At 35.4% G+C, this 19,607-nt stretch overlaps 1 protein-coding gene across 4 annotated transcripts in view; it reads left to right on the top strand.

Moving 5' to 3' along the window:
- EDIL3 (EGF like and discoidin domains 3) overlaps window positions 1–19,607 on the top strand; it is a 1,139,470-nt gene that overhangs the window by 292,250 nt on the left and 827,613 nt on the right. Inside the window, exons 4-5 of one of the 4 annotated variants that reach the window (XR_014057553.1) lie at window positions 10,050–10,166; window positions 12,028–12,549. The exons of the other annotated variants lie outside the window; for them this stretch is intronic. The gene's annotated coding sequence lies outside the window, so the exon portion shown is untranslated. The remainder of the gene's footprint in view (window positions 1–10,049; window positions 10,167–12,027; window positions 12,550–19,607) is intronic. 4 annotated transcript variants of the gene reach the window in all.

Here is a 19,607-nt window from a genome sequence, read left to right as displayed (position 1 = left end):
CTTCAGTCGTGTCCGACTCTGGCTACCCACTCCAGTATTCTGGCCTGGAGAATTCTACGGACTGTATAGTCATGGGGTTGCAAAGAGTGGGACACGACTGAGCGACTTTCACTTTCACTTTCCTTCACAGCAGACATAACAATTTCAGCTGGTGAATATGTATTAATTTACTCATGTAACAAGCATGCATCCTCTGAAGTTGCTACAATAATTGTATAATGTACTATGTATATTAAAATGTATAAATATATACTTGCTTTAATTAAATCCAACATTTCAAAATATGGTAAGCAGAATAATAGCCTCTACAGTGGTTTACATCCTAATTCCCAGAGCCTATATTATGTTTTATGGCAAGGATAGGTTAAAGTTGCAGATGGAATTAAGTTTGCTATTCAGCAGAACTTCGGATGAGGCTATTATCTTGGGTTATCTAGGTAGGACTACTAAAATCTGAAGGTCCTATAAGTGAGAGAGAGGTATGATAGCATCAGTATGTTGCAATGTGAGGAAGATCCAACCAGCCACTGCTGGCTTCTAAGATGGAAGAGGGGCACAAGTCAAGGAGTGCAGGCAACTTCTAGGAGCTGAAAGGGGAAAACAACCATAAACAGATTCTAGTCTAGAGTCTTCAGAAAAGAGTATTGTTTTGTTTAATGAAATATGGTAAATCAGCAAATGATTTTAATGCATTGTCTGAGGATATGAAATTTTTAATGAAATTTCTGCATCATAAATGGTAAGATGTTTCTATAAGTTAATATTTTCTTTAATGGAAAGTCTTTCCACTTAACCTTCACTCATCTCACATATCCTTGTCTACATGGACAAGGAGAGCTAATTTAATAACTAAATTCTATATACAATTTTAACACACAGGCTATGAAACTTTGGAACTAAACTGCTTGTAGTGCTTCCCAAATTGCCCATTGCTGTATAAATATATATACTACTGTTTTGGAGGCTTATAGATGATAAATATTTAGCCATGGTGGTTGTCTGGTGGTTATCTGGCTAAGTCCGACACTTGTGACCCCATGGACTGTAGCCTGCCAGGCTCTTCTGTCCATAGGATTTCCCAGGCAAAAATACTGGAGTGGGTTACCATTTCTTTCTTCAGCAGATCTGTCCAATCCAGGAATTGAACCCAGCTCTCCTGCATTGCAGGCAGATTCTTTACTGACTGAGCTATGAGAGAATCCCTTAACCATGGTTCAGTTCAGTTCTGTTCAGCTGCTCAGTTGTGTCTGACTCTTTGCGACCCCATGAATCGCAGAACGCCAAGCCTCCCTGTCCATCACCAACTCCCGGAGTCCACCCAAACTCATGCCCATCGAGTCGGTGATGCCATCCACCATCTTACCCTTTGTCGTCCCCTTCTCCTGCTGCCCCCAATCCTTCCCAGCATCAGGGTCCTTTCCAATGAGTCAAACCTTCACATGAGGTGGCCAAAGTACTGGAGTTTCAGCTTCAACATCAATCCTTCCAATGAACACCCAGGACTGATTTCCTTTAGGATGGACTGGTTGGATCTCTTTGCAGTCCAAGGGACTCTCAAGAGTCTTCTCCAACACCACAGTTCAAAAGCATCAATTCTGCGGTGCTCAGCTTTCTTCACAGTCCAACTCTCACATCCATACATGACTACTAGAAAAACCATAGCCTTGATTAGATGGACCTTTGTTGGCAAAGTAATGTCTCTGCTTTTTAATATGCTGTCTAGGTTGGTCATAACTTTCCTTCCAAGGAGTAAGTGTCTTTTAATTTCATGGCTGCAATCACTATCTGCAGTGATTTTGGAGCCCCCAAAAAATAAATTCTGACACTGTTTCCACTGTTTCCCCATCTATTTCCCATGAAGTGATGGGACCAGATGCCATGATCTTAGTTTTCTGAATGTTGAGCTTTAAGCCAACTTTTTCACTCTCCTCTTTCACTTTCATCAAGAGGCTCTTCAGTTCTTCTTCACTTTCTGTCATAAGGGTGATGTCATCTGCATATCTGAGGTTATTGATATTTCTCCCGGCAATCTTGACTCCAGCTTGAGCTTCTGCCAACCCAGCGTTTCTCATGATGTACTCTGCATATAAGTTAAATAAGCAGGGTGACAATATACAGCCTTGACATACCCCTTTTCCTATTTGGTAGAGAACATCTAAAATCCAATGTGCTATTTGAAAACTGACCTCCTAGTTTTCATAAGCTTGGGTAACTGTCTGCCCTTGTGTGAAAGCTAGACCTAGTAACTCACTTCTAATGAATAGAATACAGCAAAAATGATAGGATGTCACTTCTCTTGCTGTATGCCATTCTTGTCTTGTCAGCTGCCCTATAGAGAGATCCTAGCATCAGGGAACTGCTAGCCAGTGAGGACTTGAGGTCTATCAAAAGGCATGTGACTGATCTTGGAAGTGGACCCTCTCTCAATCAAACCTTGAAATGACTGCAGTCCCAGCCAACACTTTTACTGTAGCAACATGAGAAATCCTACCCCAGAAAACCCAGTTCAGCTATGCCTAAATCCCTCATCCTCAAAACAGTAGGGTCATATTCATTGTTTTAAACAATAATGTTTCCAGGTAGGTTGTGGAGCAGTAATAAATTAGTAACACATAGCTAAAGCACATGGAGAATAAATGCTATTGCATATATAGAAATTCAGATGGGATTTGGAACCCCAATATTTTAACTCTGTCCTGCGTTTACGATTTTTGGCTCTATAGATAGAACCATAACCAGATTAGCATTGATTTATATTTTATATTAAAAAGTCTAAACATATTTTTAATTTTTTTCAAGTTCTGTTTTTCAATCAGTAAAGATTCTGAGTGTGATTTGAGTCAAATAGGAAATGGCAGAGAAAGGTGGAGGCTGTGGACATGTCAATTATTAGACTAAATTATGTGGAAATCTTCCATAGAATTTTATTTTTCCTTCTATCACACTTTCATAAACTCAGAGATAAACTGATTATATTCAGAGGTATATTTTGAATAAGCAATTTAGAGGTTATTTTGTACTGGTCACCATGACCCAGTCACTGAAATATTTTGATCCCTGTCATTACTAAAATTTGTCTGTTTAAGAAAAAATGTAGTAGAGTCTATAATAATAATGATACTCTGCTTTACTTGAGTTTTCCAAAGCAAAAGAGCCAATGAAAGTCAGCCCCTCTTTAAATTTGGGAGAGAGGTTCCACCCTGAGGGGTAAGAATGTGCAGGGAAGGATGGGAGATTAGATCAGAAAGGGGGCCACTGGATATTTATTTACCCATTGGCTGGGCAGGGCCTGATTGCTAAAGGATCTGGACTTCTCCTTCTTGTCTATTCAATCAAAACTTGAAACCACATCCCAAACAGGGAGCAAGCTTTGCTGAATTAACAGTTAAAAATAGGATTCAAGAGCAAGATAATAGGAGACAAGTACTTTTACAATATAAAACTAGAGGTTAGATTGTGAAAAAAGCTGTATGGTGTTTTTAATGTTTTGCATCTTTCAAACCTTTGTCAAATTATCTACCTCAATGGTATACAATTTTTGACGTGTTGAACTGACCAAATAAAGATATGATTTGTGTGGAGAATGTTGCTGGAGTATTATGAAAATATCCTTTACTTCCTCCAGTGGGTGAAGCCAAGTCACTTGAAAAACCCCTTGGAAAAGTTAACAAATGTTCATTGTGGTTGGGGAACCACATTTGACTGATATCTGATTTACCCTTGAAAAGTGGACAGCCAACATACCAGCTAGATTGGACTATGGGAACAGAATAGTGGAAATAGGAGAAAGATAGATATGTTTTCCTATGGACCACATGCAGACAGTAGGAGAAAGTCTGACTAGGTCATTTTGAAAAGAATCATAACACAAGGTGATTTTCTTACTAGGTTAATCAACCTCAGTATAAGGAAATAGAGATACACCATTATATTCAGAAAGTACCAAAAAAGCAAGTCATTACCTGTCAGAGAAAAGGACTCTTCAATCTCTGAGATAAAACTTTTGTATGGGGAATTTTTATTATCTGAAAATAACCAAAATAACCCTCTGAAATATTAACATAACAAAAAATCAATAGAAATAAAAGTGTCACTCTTAATTGGGTACAAATTATTATTATAGAATTTGTTGGTATTATTTGACAATGATTCATTGATAAATCTTTACATTTTAGTCATTCTCAATTTTTTTTTGTCAATATTTTGATATTATAACTCTTTTAACTGATACAGATATAGTTAAGGTCAAGCAGATAATTTTTAATAGCATCATGTAAAGCTTATTGAACCTCAGGTTTATTTTAAGTAAGAGTCCATAGCCAAAGTGGAAATTTGTAAATGGATTATTTCCTATCTATAGATGTTTACAGAAATAGGCCACATGTAGAACACAAAATAAAAAGTTTCAAAATACAAAGGGTCAATATCTGACCTTTTCTACACTAGTATGGCTTTGAAGAATCAATATTTTTCATTTTCTTAACCTGAAAGGAAAGCACTGTGTTAGTACCAAGAGACATGCTGTCTGGACCTATTACTGTGGTTGCATTCCTAAAGCACATTTTGATATTAATAATTTAAAAACACACTCAAATTTTTTAGAATACTTTCTCTTTTAAGCAAGGAAAACAATCATGAAAATGATCAGATTTTTGTATAAAATAAGAACTTTGCTAAAGCCGTGGAGTATTAAATATTTGGTTAACAATTGTAGTATGGAAGCTTATAGGAATATTAAACTCATTTGTTACTGAAGGAAGATAGACATTGTCTGAAAATATATCTTTAGATATTCAAGTTGGGTTTAAAAAAGGCAGAGGAACCAGAGTTCAAATTGCTAACATTCACTGAATAATAGAGAAAACAGGAGAATTCCAGAAAGAAACACCTACTGCTCTTTATTGACAACACTAAAACCTTTGACTGTGTAGGTCACAACAAACTGTGGAAAATTCTAGAAGAGATGCAAGTACCAGACCACCTTCTCTGTCTCCTGATAAACATGTATACAGATCAAGAAGCAATAGTTAGAACTCCATATGGAACAACTGACTGGTTCAAAATTGGGAAAGGAATATGACAAGGCTGTATATAGTCACCCAGTTTATTTAACTTCTATCCAGAGTACATCATATGAAATATCAGGCTGGATGAATCACAAGCTGAATCAAGATTGCTAGGAGAAATATCAACCACCTCAGATATGTAAATGATACCTCTCCTCTAATGGCAGAAATTGAAGAGAAACTAAAAAGCATCTTGATGAGGGTTAAAGAGGAGAGAGGAAAAGCTGGCTTAAAACTCAATATTCAAAAAATTAAGATCTTGTCCCATCACTTCATGGCCAATAGAAGGGGAAAATTGGAAGCAATGACAGATTTTCTTTCCTTGGACTCCAAAATCACTTCATATGGTGACTGCAGCCATGAAATTAAAATGCTCACTCCTTGGAAGAGAAGCTCTGACAAACCTAGAGAGCATATTAAAAAGCAAAGACATCACTTTGCAGACCAAAGTCCATATAGTGAAAGCTATGGTTTTTGCAGTAGTCATGTATGGATGTGAGAGCTGGACAATAAAGAAGACTAAGCACTGAAGACTTGATGTTTTCAAATTGTGGTGTTGGAGAAGACTTTTAAGAGTCCCTTGGACTGCAAGGAGATCAAACCAGTCGATTCTAAAAGAAATCAGTCCTGAATATTCATTGGAAGGACTGATGCTGAAGCTGAGGCTCCAATACTTTGGCCACCTGATGCAAAGAGCCCATTCATTTGGAAAAGACCTTGATGCTGGGTATGGTTGAAGGAGAGAGAAGAGGGCGACAGAGGATGAAATGGTTGGATGGAATCACCAACTCAATGGATATGAGTTTCAGCAAACTCCGGGAGAAATGAAGAACAGGGAAGTCTGGCATGCTGCAGTCCATAGGATTGCAAAGAGTCAGACACAACTTAGCTACTCAACACAACAGATATTCGTTAGTCTTAACCTGCATAGAGGTCTTTGGAACTGACCTCCCAATTTTAGAGAATTTACCTTTTTTTCCTTCCTTCCTTCCTTCTTTATTTTGCCAGTCATTCCACATAGTCATCTTTCCAGTTTAAGCAGGATCAAATGTTGATTAATATGAAAATATTTTATGATTGGCCTGAGTGCCATTATTGAATGCCGGGTGAATGTTATTTGTATTATTTAAGTCAATTCACTCGCATTAGGGATTCCATGACAAAATGTGATGTTAAATGCAGGGTACAAATGAAACAGACACTATGAGTATGTTATTTGTTTAGAGATCCATATGTGAGTACAGTGGATAGGGGCATAACAAGTGTTTACTCTAAGTCTTGCTTGAAACATAGATGTTTTTGTATTTTATAATTTTTGTTACATTCTAATTTTTCTACAGTGTGTTAACATACACAACACAATTTTATTATTTTAAAAACCAGTGAGCCTTCAAGAATAATAGAACCTAGATAGTTTTCAGAAAGAGAAAATGTAAACCAATTGTAACCATTGTTACAGTAAATTAATGGTTTTTTAACTTGTATTTTGTCCAAATTTCCCAAAACAGTATAGTATATTACTGTGTGTTAGCAATGTGAATATTTTATGAACTTGGAAAAAGTCATAGATATCTTTATATGTCTTTTCTATATTCTTTTTTCAACCTAGATATTAATAAAGTTAATGGCATTTTAATAGCATAGCATAGGCAAAGTGATTAAATTTATCTTAGATATATTAAACTAAGAAAACTAAGGAGATGCTGTTTACCAGCATACTACTTAAAAAGAAAAAAAAATGACTACATAATTAACACAGATTCATTACCTTAATTTACCACACCTAAGTCATAAAATGTCCAATAGGGAATAAGACCAACTTATTTTAAGTAACGTTTTTTTTAATATTTTGATACAATCTGAATTGTACATTCTTTATAAGTAACTTGCTCATTTTTTAACATCTGAGGAGCACTGATCATTTACCTTATTAATCTTTATCCTATCTGTTTTGACTCAGGTAGCATTATTGAGCATAGATGTAAGCAGTGTAATTTATCAGTTTTTAACCTACCCCCAAATTCAATAGAGTATATCATCATAGCACAAAACAAGTGATTCCCTAACATTTCATTTTTCATCAAACTGTGAACCTCAGCAGCTGCTATTGTCTTTCCCTTCCCCACCCTTTTAATAATGATGATGATAAAAGGAAAAGTAAGACAAGAAAGAAGAGATAAAGGTAGAGGAGGAAGAAGAAAAGTGGGTAAAGAAAAGGAAAGAAGAGAGGAAGTGAAAAACGAAAAGAAATCAACCATTTAATGAAATATACCTGGCTTTAGAGTAGGCTATTTAAATTACTGTATTAAAAACATATAATAACTGGAGATTGTATTAGTTTCTACATTTTACAGATGAGAAAATCAGCATTTACAAGGCTAAATAACTTAGTAAAGCTCACACACATATTAGGTAAAACTGCACTCAGAGCTAGTTTTTCTGACTCCCAAGTGTTTCCCACATTATTGCCTTGAGTTTTCTCGTCCCTGTTTTCCACTGCTCCTGTTTTTACCTCCCTATTCCCCCTTCCAGTAAGCTACCCTCAGGGAAAAACACAGTCAGAGAGTCACAGTTGTATAAAATGGCAGAGTCTTTCTCATCAATTATGGATTTACATCTCACTCAGATGCCAGAAGTGTTGAATTGTGGACTGTAAAATATCTGTGTATATTTTTGTGCATATTTTAAACAGAATACAATACAAAAATAATCACTTTCAAATTAATTTTTACAGTGTTTCATTTTTTATATTTACAAATAAATCTATCAATGTTAAATACAGAATTTAACCTCTACTTTATATAAATTAAAATGTATAATTGAGGTAGTTTCCATGAAAATACCAGTTATTTTACCTGTTGGGAGGTATTGTTTAGGGGAAGCCTTGATTGAATTCATCACTTATGCACTTAATTCTCTATAAATTCCATATTCTAATATGTAGCATTTTTTAATGTAAGATAATTATGAAAAAGAGAGTTGGTCAAGATAAAACCAATACAATATGAAGTTATATAGGTAATTTAGTGGAAATATTTTTTGTTTGAATTATTTTATTAAAATTCACTTGATTAACTATATTAAGCATTCAGATTATCAGTGATAAAATTTTTAATTATGCAAGATTTTAGATTTTAAATGTCAAAAAAATGCATGCATGTACATAGCTTGAATCCATATAATTAAATGTTTAATTTTATTGCACATTGAAAGATATACATTTTTCACTGTATATATTAAAATATGTCATTTCCAAATGTTGTCCACACCCCATTATGGAGTTTAACCAAGCTAATCCAAGAAATTGTGACTAAAATGACTAAGTGCCTTGCCTTCAGATTAATTCTATTTCAAGCCATAAATGGAAATAAAGAAGATATTTATATAATAATAAAACTTTGCTTCATAGAGAACTCAATTGACATTTCTAACCTATGGTTATAGTGTTAGTCACTCAGTCATGTCTGACTCCATGTGAGCCCATGGACTGTAACCCGCCAGGCTCCTCTGTCCATAGAATTCTTCCAGCAAGAATACTGGAGTGGATTTCCATTCCCTTCTCCAGGGAATCTTCCCAACCCAGGGATGGAACCCGGGTCTCCTACATTGCAGGCAGATTGTTTACCCTCTGAGCCATACTGACATAGTAACTATTATAGTTGTTGGCAAAATAAAGCTAATGCATCCTTCTTCTGTATGTTAGATTCATTTACTGAACTTTGGTATAGCATATGTTATCTGACCTGCTTGCTATAAAATTTAAATTCTATCATTGTAATTATTTATTAAATAAAACAAAACTTTCCATTAAAGTTCAATCAAGGCATTTTAGTTGCCAATTAATAATGAAGAAAGCGTGAAACAAAACTTATTTTAGAATTTTTTTTTACTTTAGTTTACAAAAAGAGAATAGAAAGGAAATAATTGTTTACTATCCAAATATACCACAATTATTATTTAGACCTGATACTAATATTGAATAAAATAAATGGAAACCTTGAACCAAATCTGTAATAATTAACAGACTTGATGAATTACTACAAATTATTTGTCATCATGAAACTACACTTTGCTTGCTTTTTTATTAAGTCAGTTTGCATAATTGTGAAGATCTATGTGTTTAGAGTGCATATCAATAATCAGAATTGAAGAAAATAATTCAGAGAAGAAAAAAATTCAGTGCATATATGATTAAAGTTAAGACTCAAATGGGTCTCTCTTTTAATATAAAGCATTAAGTAGAAAAATTACAAACTGAAGCATTTCTTTTTTTTATGAAAGAAAGCAATATATATTCATGTTTTAGATTTTACAATTAACCCATCTATGTTTTTAACAACAAAAAACTGAATGGATATATTGTAAAGATATTTTAATTTGAAGGAAGTCTGCCGGGATCCTCTGTCCATGGGATTCTCCAGGCAAGAATACTGGAGTGGATTGCCATGCCCTCCTCCAGGGGGTCTTCCTGATCCAGGGTTCAAAACCCTGTCTCTCATGTCTACCTGCATTGGCAGGCGGGGTCTTTACCACTAGCATTTGTTAATCTATAGAAATGTATCTCTTCAACTGGGTTCTCTAAATTTTTTTTATTGTTCTTTGGTTTTTGTTTAGGTTTTTTCCACAAGATGATTATCTTCACAAATTTAACACAAATGGCATTATGTATATTTGTATTATGTACACACATATATATACATACACATACAGACATGCATACAAATGGATTCATATGTCTTTCTAGATATGTACAGGTATACTCAACCTTGTTTATTATTTATTCAGATTTAGTAAAAACACAGTTGCAAGTCATAAAATAATACCATATGTTTTGTATGATGTTTATATCATTAATAAATTATTAACAAAAGTCAAGTATTTTGCAGTTTATTATTTCCAGAAGTAGAAAAACTACAGTGAATCAATGAACGTGAGTCTGAAGCAAAGCAATAACCACATTATTTTGATTGTTTCATTTGGCAGCCCAAAACAGAGAGCTTTCGTTAGATACTACCAAACAAATAAGAAGAGTTTCTGTAAAACTGTCAAAGCCTCGCTTGAGAAGAGCAGAGCAGCAGGAGTGTTGGAATCACACAGCAGGTTGTTCAACTCAGTTCAATTTTTCCTGTTGCTTTTTAAAATGGCATTGATCTTATGCAGCAGATGTGGTTCTTGCTTATTCTAGGCTCTTCCACTATTACCAGCTTCCTTGACTTAAGTGAAAACTTGATTCTTCCACATTGGAAGCCCTGTTGTGGTTGACCCTATCTGTCTTTCCAATGCCTTTAATTTAGCTTCAAGGCTTCCCTGGTGACTCAGATGGTAAAGAACCTGCCTGCAAGGTGAGAGATCTGGGTCGGATCCCTGGGTTGGGAAGATCCCCTGGAGGAGGGCATGGCAACCGAATCCCCATGGACAGAGGAGCCTGGCAGGCTGCAGTCCATGGGGTCGTAAAGAGTTGGATGCAACTGAGCAACACAGCACAGCACAGCACATATTAACTTCTAGTTAGAGATTTCTTAAGAATGGACTTTTATTCTAGCATTTGAAAGTAAGGAATAAAGCCAAACCAATAATGCTATGTAAGATTTGCTGACATGCAGTTTGAAGTTGGTAAGGTTCAACTCAGAAAACTGCAGAGGATACATACATTTGGTCTTTATTCCTTCTTCCACTCTGAAGAATATTCTCTCACCTCTGCTCTCCATCTCCATCTCTGCATCTTTCTTTTTAGAACATCCTGTTATGTTCACAGTCTTCTCTAACTTTCTGTTTGGCCAAAATGTCACAAATATGCAGACACATTGTAAGTGTTATTTTAACCTTTTGCAAACACATGCTTTAGCACTTATCACACTCTTGAGCAATTACTTGCATATATTTCCACCTCCACCACATGATTTTGATTTCTTAAAACACAGGAAGTTTTTCTCACTGACCCAAGTAATTATTAAAACAGTGTTAAATGAATGAATAAATAAATGAGTGCTCAAGTGAATGATTAAGACTGGAAAAATAGTGTGAGTATAAAAATCTATAATGGTGATTATGTATTTACCTTCTTTGTGCCACTACCTACTTATTATGTAAATAACAACATTATCCCTATAGAAAATTCATTTTGATCAACACTTAAACACATTTATTATTGTCTTAAACTGATATTTTGAGTCTATATATTAAACAACAATTACACAGTCCTGTCATAACTTTCATTCTACAATCGCTTACTTACCAACACAACTTTGTAGTAAGGCCATATTTTGCTTTTACAAAAAAAGAAATCAAAGAACATAGATTAATTTTGCTTTTATAAAATGCAACCCCATGGCCAAAGGAAAAAAAATACAAGCCACTCATTATAAATCACTTCAGATTTACTCACTTTTAAGCATCCCATGGATATACCCTTTTTTTTTATTGTTTCATATGGATACAAGTAACAAAATAGAAAGAAGTTTCAAGACTATTAAAAATATCAAAACAACCAAATATGTAACAAGCTGCTGCTGCTGCTGCTAAGTCACTTCAGTCATATCCAACTCTGTCGACCCCAGAGAAGGCAGCCCACCAGGCTCCCCCGTCCCTGGGATTCTCCAGGCAAGAACACTGGAGTGGGATGCCATTGCCTTCTCCAGTATGTAACAAGATTACCTATTATTTATATCAAGGTAATAACATGATCAAGTTATTTAACCTAATGTCAATTTCATTACCTATTAAATGTACATTAAAAAAATCTCCTTTTTAAGATGGATGTATCAAATGTGATTATGCATATTAAGCCTAGGGTAGAGTAAAATGCAAAATATAAATATGATCTATTATTATTTCACATCTGAGTTCTTCTAGCAATTGGTTACCTATTATTCCTATATTATCTACAGATTTTATGTATTTTCCAGGTTTTTCTTTCATTATGTACTGTGAAAGATTTTTTCTCCACTATTTGTACTCCTAGATGGCAGAGTAGAAGGAAGTGCGCTCATCTTCTCCTGTGAGAACTTCAAAATTACAACTCACTGCTGAATAACTGTAGACTGGAGAATGTTGGATCTCACCATAAAAAAGATACCCCACATCCAGGGACAAAGGAGAAGCTCCAGCAAGGCAGTAGGAGGGGCAAAATCACATTTAGAATCAAACCGCATAGCCACCAGAAACGCTCGGAGGGCTCAAACAAAACCTTGTGCACACCAGGAGATCCCACAGAGACTGAGATCAGACCTGCCTTTTAGTGTTTGACTGTCTCCCGCAGAGGTCAGCAATGGCCTGCCACATGGGCAGGGGCTCTGAGTGCAACAGATCTGGGTGTGGCATAAGCCCTCTTGGAGGAGGTCGCCATTAGCCCCAACGTAGAGCCGCCAGAACTTTTACATAACTGGGGAAAAAGACTCTTGGAGGGCACAGACAAAACCTTGTGTGCACCAGGACCCAGAAGAAAGGAGCAATGACCCCAGAAGAGACTGACCAAGAGTTGCCTGTGAGTGTCCAGGAGCCTCTGACAGAGGCATGGGTTGATGTGGTCTGCTGCAGGGTGGGGGGAACTGAGTGCAGCAGTGTGTCCACAGGACCCTTTCAAGGAGTTAGCCATTATCTTCATTACCTTCACCATAGTTTGGTCTCAGGTCAGACAACAGAGAGAGAACGCAGTACCACCCATTAACATAAAATTGGATTAAACATTTACTGAGCTTGGCCCCAACCATCGGGACAAGAACTAGTTTCCCCCGCAGTCAGTCTCTCCCATCAGGAAGCTTCCATACGCTTGATATCTTTATGCCTCAGAGGGCAAACAGTATGAAAACCACAATCACAGAAAACCAATCAAACTGAACACATGGACCACAGCCTTGTCTAACTCTATGAAACTATTACCCATCCTGTGTACGGCCACCGAAGATGGACAGGTCATGGTGGAGTGTTCTAACAAAACATGGTCCACTGGAGAAGACAGTGGCAAACCACTTCAGCATTCTCGCCTTGAGAATCCCATGAACATATGAAAAGACAAAAAGATATGACACTGAAAGATGAATTCGCTAGGTCGGTAGGTGCCCAATATGCTACTGGAGAAGAGTGGAGAAATAACTCCAGAAAGAATGAAGAAATGGCCTGAAAACAGTGCTCAGTTGTGGATGTGACTGGTGATGGATTTGAAGTCCGATGCTGTAAAGAACAATATTGCATAGGAACCTGGAATGTTAGGTCCAAGAACCAAGGCAAATTGGAAGTGGTCAAACAGGAGATGGCAAGAGTGAACGTCGACATTTAAGGAATCAGCAAACTAAAATGGACTGGAATGGGTGAATTTAACTCAGACCATTATAGCTACTACTGTGGGCAAGAATCCCTTAGAAGAAATGCAGTAGCCTTCATAGTCAACATAGGAGTCCAAAATATAATGCTTGTATGCAATCTCAAAAATGACAGAATGATCTCTATTGGTTGCCAAGGCAAACTATTCAATATCACAGTAATCCAAGCCTATGCCCCAACCAGTAATGCTGAAGAAGCTGAAGTTAAATGGTTCAAGGAAGACCTACAAGACCTTCTAGAACTAACACCCAAAAGGGATGTCCTTTTCATTATAGGGGACTAGAATGTAAAAGTAGGAGGTCAAGAGATACCTGGAGTAACAGGCAAATTTGGCCTTGGAGTAAAGAATGAAGCAGGGCAAAGGCTAACAGAGTTTTCTCAAGAGAACGCACTGGACATAGCAAACACCCTCTTCCAACAGCACAAGAGAAGACTCTACACATAGACATCACCAGATGGTCAACAAAGAAATCAGACTGATTATATTCTTTGCAGCCAAAGATGGAGAAGCTCTATACAGTCAGCAAAAACAAGACCGGAAGCAGTAGCTCAGATCATGAACTCCTTATAGCCAAATTCAGACTTAACTTGAAGAAAGTGGGGAAAACTACTAGACCATTCAGGTATAACCTAAATCAAATCCCGTATGATTATATACTGGAAGTGAGAAATAGATTTAAGGGACTAGATCTGATAGAAAGAGTGCCTGATGAACTATGGACGGAGATTCATGACATTGTACAGGAGACAGGGATCAAGACCATCCCCATGGAAAAGAAATGCAAAAAAGCAAAATGGCTGTCTGAGAAAGCCTTACAAAGAGATATGAAAAGAAAAGAAGCGAAAAGCAAAGGAGAAAAGGAAAAATATACCCATTTGAATGCAGAGTTCCAAAGAATAGCAAGGAGAGATAAGAAAGCCTTCTTCAATGATCAATGCAAAGAAATAGAGGAAAACAATAGGATAGGAAAGACTAGAGATCTCTTCAAAGAAATCAGAGATACCAAAGGAACATTTCATGCAAAGATGGGCACAATACAGGGCAGAAATGGTATGGACCTAATAGAAGCAGAAGATACGAAGAAGAGGTGGCAAGAATACACAGAAGAACTATACAAAATTGATCTTAATGACCCGATAACCATGATGATGTGATCACTCACCTAGAGCCAGACATCCTGGAATGCGAAGTCAAATTGGCCTTAGGAAGAATCACTACGAACAAAGCTAATGGAGGTGATGGAATTCCAGTTGAGCTATTTTAAATCCTAAAAGATGATGCTGTAAAAGTGCTGCACTCAGTATGCCAGGAAATTTGGAAAATTCCACAGGACTGGAAAAGGTCAGTTTTCTTTCCAATCCCAAAGAAAGGCAATGCCAAAGAATGTTCAAGCTACCACACAATTTCACTCAACTCACACGCTAGCAAAGTAATCCTCAAAATTCTCCAAACCAGGCTTCAACAGTATGTGAACTGTGAACTTCCAGATGTTCAAGCTGGATTTAGAAAAAGCAGAGGGACAAGAGATCAAATTGCCAACATCTGTTGGATCATGGAAAAAGCAAGAGAGTTTCAGAAAAACATATACTTCTGCTTTACTGACTATGCCAAAGCCTTTGACTCTGTGGATCACAACAAACTGTGGAAAATTCTTCAAGAGAAGGGAATACAAGACCACCTAACCTGCCTCCTTAGTCATTCTGTTGTATCCAACTCTGTGGGACACCATGTATTGCAGCACTCCTAGCCTCTCCATCACTCACCATCTCTCAAAGTTTTCCCAAGTTCATGTCCTTTGCATTGGTGATGCCATCCATCCATCTCATCCGTCTGACACCCTATTCTATTTCTGCCCTCAATCTTTCCCAGCATCAGGGACTTTTCCAAAGATTCGGCTCTTCACATCAGTTGACCAAAATACTGGAGCTTCAGCTTCAGCATCAGTCCTTCCAATCAGTATTCAGGGTTGATTTCATTTATGACTGACTGGTTTGATCTCTTTGCTGTCCAAGGGCCTGTCAGTCTTTTCCAGCACCATAGTTCAAAGTCATCGATTCTTTGGCTCTGTGCCTTCTTTATGGTCCAGTTCTCACAACTATATGTGACCACTGAGAAGGCCATAGCCTTGACTTTTTCATGGCATTTTCATTCACTATGCTGGCCTGTTTTTGTTTGCTTTTAAATATTAATCTGATTTTTTTTCTCTCATCTATTTTCACTCTTTTCTTAGTTCAGAAATTCAAAGTTAACTGAAGCCAAATGTGATGATTGAAGTCAACCATGCCTACAACAGAGAACTGATCTAACCTGCTAATCTCTAGCAGTCAGGAGAGCCCAAACAATGAGAGGCTCTGTGGTTTGTTCTTCACCTCTTTATTGAAAAGAGATGCTATGTGCTATTACCTGTGCTTAGCGGTAGGCAACCAATGGAGAACATATCAAATTTCAGACACTAGCAAAATAGTATATTCACCTCTGTCCATTGAGATAGGTTACTCCTTCATCTTTCTGGATAATATACTAAGGAATCCTAGGTTAATATTATTTAATCATTTATGGGGAAATTTATGGTTGTCCACATCCTTTTAAAAAGGGGTTTATTATAAAAGCCCATGTTGTGCAATAGATATAACATTTGAAAATCAACACCAGAACAAATAGATGAATGTTAAAATAGGGATGGAAGAGAAAAACCCATGTTGATGAGTAAGAAATAATATTCAAACCAGAAACATAGAGTAAAAATATTTCCTGTATTTATCACCGACATACTTCTTTTTATTATGCTTTCCTTTACTGTGCTTTGAAGACACTGATTTTCTGTTGTTCTCTTGTTGTTTGTTTGTTTGTTTTTACAAATTGAGGGTTTGTGCCAAACCTCTGTCTAGCAAGTCCAACAGAATTGTTTTTCCAATAGCAGTTGCTCACTTTATGTCTCTGTGTTACATTTTGATGATTCTCAAAATATTTCAAATATTTCCCTTATTACTGTATCTGTTATGGTGATCTGTGATCAGAGATCTTTTATATTACTATTGCAAAAAATAATGATTCATTGAAGGCTAAGATGAGAGCATTTTGATGTCCTCCTTTTGATTTTTGCATAGCAAAAGCTTTTTAGTTTGCATAGCAAAAACCATTTGTTTATTTGTTTCTTGCTTTTGTTCCCCTTGCCTGAGAAGGCATATCAAAAAGTCATACTAGGATCCATGGCAAAGATCTGCCTATGTTTTCCTCTAGGAAATTATAGTTTCAGATGTTGCATTTAATTGTTTAACCCATTTTGAATTTATTTTTACATATGTTATAAGAAAACATTTTAGTTTCATTCTCTTTCATGTAGCTGTTCAGATCTGCCAACACCATTTGCTGAAGAGGCTATCTTTTCCACGTTGTGTAGTCTTGTCTTTTTTGTTATAGAGTCATTGACCATGTACGTGTGATTTCATTTCTGGGCTCTATCCTGTCCCATTGATCTTTGTGTTTGGTTTTGTAATAATCCATACTGTTTGGATTACTATTGTTTTGTAGTATAGTTTAAAATCAGGGGAGCATGATGTTTCTCACCTTTATTATCTGTCCTCAAGATTGCTTTGGCTATTTGAGATCTTTTGTGGTCATATACAAATTTTAGGATTACATGTTTTATTTTTATGAAAAAAAATTAGTATTTTGATTGGGATTGCACTGAATCTGGAGAGTACTTTAAGCAGTATGGACATTTCAACAGTATTCATTCTTTCAATCCATAATTATTTGTGTTGTCTTTAATTTCTTTCATCAGTGTCATAGTTTTCAATATAGGTCTTTTGGCTCTTTGGTTCAGTGTATTACTAGGTATTTTATTCTTTATGAATGGGGTTGTTTCCTTAATTTTACTTTCTGATAGATCATTATTAGGGTATAAATATGCAACTTATTTATACATATATTAATTTTGTATCTTATAATTTACCAAATTCATTGATGAGTTCTAATAGTTTTCTGATGACATTTTTAGGATTTTCCATGTACAGTGACAGTTTACTTCTTCCTTTCCAATTTGAATTTCTTTTTATCTGCTTGCTGTGGCCAGGAGTTCCAATACTGTGTTGATTAAAAGCGGCTATTTGTCATCATTGTCTTGTTGCTGATCTTAGAGGAAATGTTTTCGGTTTTTCACCACTAAGTTAGCTGTGCATTTGTCATATATGGATTTTATTATGTTGAAGTATGTTCCTTCTACACACACTTTGTTGACAGTTTTTGTCATAAATCAATGTTGGATTTTGTCAAAAATTTTTGTACCCATTGACATAATTATATGATTTTTATCCTTCATTTTGTTAATGTTGTATATAACATTGACTTGCAGATATTGAACTTTCCTTACATCCCTGGGATAAATATCATTTGTTCATGGTATATAATCCTTTTACATATTATTAAATTCAATTTGCTAATATTTTTGAGTATTTTTGCCTCTTTGTTCATTAGTGATATTGGCCTATAATTTTATCTTTTTGTAGTGTCTGTTGGGTTTTGATATCAAGGACATGGCTGCCTTGTAAAATGAGTTTGGGATATGTTACTTTCTCTTCATTTTTTTGGAATTGTATGAGAATAACTGATATTGAAATTTCCTTAAACGTTTAGTAAAATTTAACTGTGAAGTCAACAGGACCTGTATTTTCATTACTTGGGAGTTTTGTTTTTTTTTTTTAATCACTGATCCAATTTCATTATGTAATTAGCATTATCAAATTTTCTATTTCTTCATGATCCAGTCATATATTGTTGTATGTTTCTGGGAATTTGTCAATTTTTTTTCTAGGTTGTTCAACCTGTTATACAATTGTTTGCAGTAATCTCTTATGATCCATTATATTCTTATAGTATAGTTTGTAACTTATCATTTCTGATTTTCTTTATTTGAGCCCTCTCTCTTTTCCTTTTGAAGAAAAAAGGGCAGTGGCTAAAAGTTCATTGGTTTTACTTATCTTTTCAAAGAACCATCCTTGGTTTTCTTGACCTTTTGAATTATTTGTTCAGTCTGTATTTCATTTATTTACTCTCTAACCTTTATTACTTTCTTCTTTTTCTGATTTTAGGTTTGTCTTTATTTTGCTAGTTTCTTTGGGTATAAAATTAGATTTTTGTTTGTTTGTTCACTTATTTCCTGAGTTTGGCCTGTATTGGTAAAAATTTTCTTCGTTAACTACCTTTGTTGTGTCTGATAGATTTTTGGATTGTTCTGTCCCCATATTCATTTTTTCACTTTTTTTTTTTTTAATTTCCGCTTGGATTTCTTTAATGATCCATTGGTTGTATGGTGTCACGTTCTTTAGTTTCCATGTGTTTGTGGGTTTTTTTCCAGTTTTTTTTTTAAGTAGTTTATTTGTAACCTCATACAATTATGGTCAGAAAAGATGCTTTAGATGTTGTCAGTTTTCTTAAATTTATTGGAATTTGTTTTGTGGCCTTATTTGTTATCTACTGCAGACAATTTTTATGTATGCCTGAAAAGAATGTCTATTCTGCTGTTTGGGTGTGAAATTTTCTGAATCTATCTATTAGTTTCATTTGGTCTAACAGTATTTAAGACCAGTGTTTCCTTATTTTTTATCTAGATGATTGATCAATTTATATATATATATATATATGTGTGTGTGTGTATGTGTGTGTGTGTGTACATGTGTGTGTGTGCATGTATCTTGTATTTTAACCATCCAGCCATCCTTTGTTTTTTGATATTAGTATTTAGACTATTTACATTTGAAGTAATCATTGATAGGTATATATTTACTGCCATTTTGTTAATTGTTTCATTTGTTTTTATTGTTCTCTGTTCCTTTCTATTCTTGCTCTCTACCTTTTTGATTTGATGATTGTCTTTAGATTTATATTTGTATCCCTTTTTATTTATTATATATATTATCAGTTTTTGGTTACCATGAAGTTCTGATAAGACAACCTGCATATTTATCAATCTATTTTAAGTTGCTTAAGTTTGGCCATATTCAAAAAGCACTACCTTTTTATTCTGTCCAACATTTTACTTTCTGATATCATATTTTATATCTTTAATTTTGTATATCCTTTTATTATTGTAGGTTTGTTTGTGTATAATTTTGCTAGTTTTTTCTTTTAACCTTGTATACTAGCTTTATAGGTGATTGATCCAGTACCTTTACTGTATGTTTACCTTAACAGTCAGATCTTTTTCTTTCATATTTTTAATA

The sequence above is a fragment of the Giraffa tippelskirchi genome, chromosome 6 (genome assembly GCF_054371585.1).
Source record: "Giraffa tippelskirchi isolate mGirTip1 chromosome 6, T2T-mGirTip1v1.2.pri, whole genome shotgun sequence".
In the NCBI taxonomy this organism is placed as follows: domain Eukaryota; kingdom Metazoa; phylum Chordata; class Mammalia; order Artiodactyla; family Giraffidae; genus Giraffa; species Giraffa tippelskirchi.
The sequence above is the reverse complement of the archived record's forward strand: the minus strand, read 5'-3'. Positions and strand labels throughout refer to the sequence as shown.